Source organism: Onychostoma macrolepis, chromosome 02, assembly GCF_012432095.1.
Source record: "Onychostoma macrolepis isolate SWU-2019 chromosome 02, ASM1243209v1, whole genome shotgun sequence".
Lineage (NCBI taxonomy): Eukaryota > Metazoa > Chordata > Actinopteri > Cypriniformes > Cyprinidae > Onychostoma > Onychostoma macrolepis.
The window spans coordinates 31,790,956-31,796,847 of record NC_081156.1 but is presented as its reverse complement, the minus strand read 5'-3'; the positions used below and the strand labels follow the sequence as shown (position 1 = coordinate 31,796,847).

The following is a 5,892-nucleotide window of genomic DNA, read 5'->3' as shown; positions in this document are numbered from 1 at the left end:
CTCTGAGTAAGTTCAGAACTGCGTTCACTGTTGGCTGAGTGAATTGAAAAGCGATACCTGGTCCCTAATGAACAAAGAACTGAAAGTATGGGATCCCCTTTCTCAAATCAGGCTGTTCTGAGAGCCCTGTCAGAATGACGTAGTTCTGCACAGGCCCCTCCCACGATAGTTGATTGACAAGGCCGTCTTAACTTAGACCCGCCCTGAGTGAACAGAGCTGTCCGCCATTGTGTTGACTGCGGTGCAGGGGAGGACAAGATGTTTCCGATTAAGTGATTGAGGCGTTTTGTTGTTGGATATAATAATGAACACAGCAGTCGTCATTTACTCCTGACGATTTATGTTACTTTAGTTTTTGAAGGAGAATGGGCCGATCTCCGATCTGCCTAAATGCGTCTATGTTCGCACAAATCATTTGTGATCCAGCCTTACCTACAGAAGAAGTGATTATAAGGGTTTTTATGAATCTTTGCAAATCGCCTTTCCTAATAATGTGCTAGTTAGCCAGTTTCATGGCTAAAGTAAATCAGTTCTTCACTACATGGAAGAGTGGGGCGGGGTCAGCAGAGCTCATTATCATTTAAAGCGACATGGACTAAAAAACGGCTTGCTGAAAACAGAGCTGATTTTGACAGGGAAAAGAAAGGTGTTTTTTACACTACCACTGAGAAATTTTAATCAAAGTACGTTATAGACTTTTCATTAAGACCCTAAAAAATCATATCAACTTGTGGAGAATGGTCATACGATGACCCCTTTAATAATTAAAAATGCACCAAAGTGTAGCATATTCCTGGAAAGCACTATTATGAATGTTATATGAATGTTCTCAACAGATAGGAAAAAATCTCAAAATCAATAGCTGCTGAAGTGTTTCCATGGCAAAAAGGAGGAAAAACACAAAACACTTAATTTCCAGTTGTACATCAGCAGGTTGAGAGAGGCGTGTCCTAATTGAAGACCTCACCACAATCAGATGTCCTTCAGAGCAGAGCAATATATGGTCTCAACAGCATCAAAAACAGCACTCTCGTTATTGAGAAGAATGCATCAGAATTTTAAATTAAAGCTTTTTTTGATGTCTAATTTCCCTGTATTGTTCCACGGCCTCGTCGCTGCATCCTCGCGGCTCTGCAGACGTCTCAAACAGAGCGGGTGCCTCATTCAGGGCCCTGAGCGCCGCTATCGCCATGGTGATTTGGCGGTGACGCAGAGCTGATAGATACTTGAGGGGCTGAGCGCTGAACTCCTGCGGCCCCCTGTGAAGAGCGCGCCATGGGGAGGCAAACGGAAGGACTCGATAACGGCCATCAGCATCCACTCTCATTAAGAGGAGGAGAGCACTGGCGCTCACACGTGTGAGACGATGCCAATCGCAAAAGAGTTCACTGCAATGAAGTCTGTCAATGGTCACAATGCACAATGCACAATGCACAAAACACAATGCAGCTTCATCTTTAAGAGTGAAAAGTTAAACACAAGTAATATTTTGTACTTGAGTTACTGTGCAGAAGTTTGGGAGTTTTGTGCAACAAATTAATACTTATTTTATACTAATAATAATTAATTTATTCAGCAAGGATGCATAAAAAAGGAATCAACAAGGAATCAAGCAACACAACTGTTTTCAACATTGATAATAATCAGAAATGTTTCTTAAGCGGCATATTAGAATGATTCTGAAGGATCACGTGACACTGAAAACTGGACTAATGATGCTAGAAATCCAGCTTTGCATCAAACAAATAAATTACATTTTAAAATATATTCAAATAGAAAACAGTTATTTTAAACTGTAATAATATTTACAATTTTTCTGCATTTTTGATCAAATAAATGCAGCCTTGTTGAGCACTTAGTGAGACTTTTTTCAAATCTCAATTACCCCAAACTTAGTGTAATTTAACTTGTACATAAAATAGCTTGAAAGCTACATTTAAACTTTGTACCAGTTTACTTAAGACTGAAATGTACTGAACGCAAGTCAAACACATTGCAAGTGTGCAGTTATACACATGAACTTCTGTTCAGTTTCTGTGTCATTATACCAAATACATTCAGGTCATTAGCTCCAAAAATACTGTTAGTAATTTTAACTTACCTAGCAAGTTTCTCTTCAAACTGTTGCTCTTCCCTGACAGCAGCTGATCTGAAAAAGAAAATTAGCTCATAATTCCCACTTTAATGCTGAGATTGCAACGAAATGCTGAAAGCTTGCAAATCGATTGTGCTTATGTACTTGCATAGAGCCCTTTGGCCTTAACATCTGTTTTACAGGCAGCATTATAGGCATCCGAGGCACACTCACAGCCAGACATTAAATAGATACAAATACAAGCAGCTCAATCTCATTTTATTTCACTTAGTATTTGTTTGGTCCAGACGGTGCAACATCAGATTCAACTCATGAGGATTAGTCAAGTACTTTGTGTATAGGACAAGTTGCCTATGATTAACATTCAGTTCACTTTGGTAGTTGCCTATGTAGTCAGCGAGGCTGTTCACTAGATTTTGGCACAGAGCCTGACACACGTCGGGGCAAAGCCTCCCTCGTCTCCAGGCTGCGAATCTTTTTGCAATTCAGGCTCACAGCAATTTGTCTGTTTCATTTTGTTCTATTTGTCTTTGACAGGCCCATTCCACAGCCGTCTGACAGCGCGAGCCGACTGACATGCAGAAGAATAACTTTGTGAAAAGCTTTTCTCATATAATTACAGCACGACTGAAATCAGTGACACACACAGGCACATGATTGACACATGTCATTGTGTTTTCACTCTTTTCTCTGCTTAAAAGAACAAGTCGTTTCACAATACAGTGTCAGCAGGGTGTGCACTTCAATTTTTTATGCATGTAAGAAATGAAAGATTATGGAAACACACACACACAGAGCTGTGATTTTTGTCAATACAGGGCAGGTCAAATGGGGTCCACATTGAGTATGTTAAGCTAACAATCACCAATTTCTCTTATTTTTCAACCCCTCTCCACTAAAGTCCTGTCATAAAGAGACATTTTCCATCATGCAATCAATTCCTGATGATTAAAGAACAAGTCTCCACATTTGTATCTCACTGAGAAATCTTCCCTTGTTTCTTATTGTTTCCCTTGTTCCTTATTTCTGGGAAATGTCACATTACTTCAGTAAAATGGACTGCGGATGCAAGTTTCTCTATGCTTTAGAACATTGTGTGCACATGTCCAGTCTTTCAGAATGAAAACACTTCCGTCAGAAAAAAAAGGCAAGATGTTTTGTGTGGGAAGAGCATTTCAATGGCATCCAGCTGAGATGATTGCGAGATTCTGAGAGGCTCTAAAACTATGAATACAGACTTTACCATATAATTCCATAAAGCAATATTCACACATTGTCTGGATGTTTTCTGTAAAACATTATTAAAATGCAATGGTCCCCAGATAATACTGTACCCCAAAAATACCAGACATGTAAACCGTTGTTCTCATGTGAACAACCACTAACAAAAAAGCCCAAAACTAAAGCAGCTGGTGGTGATCTCCCATGTCGCTGTGGTTTGGCAGGGTTCCTCAGAAATGTCTCTTTGAGACTAATCAAGGTCAGGTTTTCAGCTTACTGTCTGGATCCAAGTTTTAGTCACATGTGGCTGAGGGTTCATGTTTATCAAAAGTCTAAATTCATTTGGGAATGATTGAGTCCATTCTTACAACAAACAAGAAATTCCATGTTATTAACCTCTTGGAGGATTTCAATAGCAGAGGTTAATAGTCAGTGAAAAATTAATGGTTCTTAAGTAAATGTGTGTATACGATTACAGTGTGTGACGTGACCACACGCACATGCAAACGCAAACACAAATGTTTAGGTTCGTTAAGACATTTGAATATTTTTGTCAGAAGTCTCTTGCTCACCAAAGCTACATTTTTTTATTAAAAATACAGTAAAAACAATAATATTGTGAAATATCATATTTAAATATATTTTAAAATGTAATTTATTGCTGTGATCAAAGCTGAATTTTCAGCATCATTACTCCAGTCTTCAGTGTCATAATCCTTCAGGAACCATTCTAATATGCTGATTTGCTGCCCAAAAAACAGTTCTGACTATTATCAGTGTTGAAAACAGTGTTGCTTAAAGGAATAGTTCATGCAAAAATGTCAATTTTTTTTAAATTTACTTACTCAGACTATTCAAGATGTAGATGAGTTTGTTTCTTCATCAGAACAGATTTGATGAAATGCAGCAATTCATCAGTTTCTCACCAATGGATCCTCTGCAGTGAATGGGTGCCATCAGAATGAGAGTCCAAACAGCTGATAAAAACATCACAATAATCCACAAGTAATCCACACCACTCCAGTCCATCAATTGACATCTTGTGATGTATGAAATATGCACAGATCAAGCACCGCTTACAAGCAAAAACAGTCCAAAACAGTTGTAAACAAACATGTTGGTTGATTTTGATGTGAGAGGACAACTGAGATGGTTTATTTCACTAGAGGAAGCATTATTATGGATTATAGAGCCATATTTTTCCCGAAGAGACAGTATGAAGTTACTGTAAACGCCATTAACTGATGGATTGGTGTGGATTATTTTGATGTTTTTATCAGCTGTTTAGACTCTCATTCTGACGGCACCCATTCACTGCAGAGGATCCACTGCTGAGCAAGTGACATAATGCTACATTTCTGCAAATTTGTTCTGATGAAGAAACAAACTCATTTACAACTTGTATGGCATGAGGGTGAATACATTTCGCTATTGCTGTCATGTTATAAAAGCAAAAAAACACTTGAGGCAATGCATTACAATGATTTTACCATGGTTAAAAGGATTTTAAGCACTCTGCTTCATTTCGCAATCACTATACGGCCTCAAGTGGCTTATTGCTTAAACAGGCTCCATATGTACAAATATTTCTGATATTCTTTCTCAGATATTTATTTATTTGTATGTTTACAAGTTTACCACCTAATATCTGAATTGACGCTCACTAAACCATGCAGCATGTCTTGCGGTTGTCATGGTTACGCCGCACTCAAATGCATGAGTCACATGATAAGCGCAACACAGCACATGTCCGTTTCGTGGTTATGATTGTGAGAAACACTGGCCAAAAAAACAGAGTGATGTACAGTGTTGCCAGGAAGAGTTTGGAGTCAAGTGGGCGTTCTGCGTGTACCCTGTCATTTCCTGGCGATGCAGAGCATGGGGGGGGGGGGGGAGAAAACTACTCAATTGGAAAATACATTGACGATGCATTGCACAATAAAATTGGAAAGACTGTTTCGTTGTGTAAACCAGCTTGTCACTATACAGATAAAGAGGGTAATAGTCTGTCTATAGCCTGACAGCAGCAAAATGCATGTCACCCTGCACAGACCCTGCTCAGACAAGTATGCATTATTAATGTACAGTACCATGACAGGAAACAAGCTCCTTCCAGGATATGACCTGACTGCAAGCTCAGGTCTCCTTCCGTTTAATCCCACATTACCCTGGAGTCATGCAAACTGGATCCATTCTGCTGAAATAATAGAACAAAATCAGTTAAATAATATTAATAAAATGTAGAATGGGAAGATTATATTGATATTTTTAGGTGCTGTAACTGGTTACCATTTTCAATGTATTTTTTGAACTTTTTTAGCACCATTTTGCAACTTAGTTTAGTAATCCAATGGTGACATACAGTATTTATTTTAGTACAAATATTTAATGTATTATCTCAATAAGACCTCAAGAAATTTCAATCTTATGCACAAAAAAAAAAAAAAAATTCGTTTTAGATTTATTATAAAATGTTACACTGTAGGATACTAGGCTATTATTTTGAAATCTTGCTATTTCGATGTTCACATCCACAGATTAGTAAATCTAACATTTAATGCTAAAAATCTCTGTGA

The 5,892-nt window shown here is 38.2% G+C and overlaps 1 long non-coding RNA gene across 1 annotated transcript; it reads right to left on the bottom strand.

The window, feature by feature from the left end:
• On the bottom strand, window positions 1–5,503 carry LOC131527873 (uncharacterized). Its single transcript, XR_009267803.1, has 3 exons — window positions 5,407–5,503; window positions 2,102–2,149; window positions 1–1,388 (listed from the first exon to the last, which is right to left on the bottom strand). It is a non-coding gene; the product is annotated as an uncharacterized LOC131527873 (long non-coding RNA).
• Window positions 5,504–5,892: the final 389 nt, after the last annotated feature.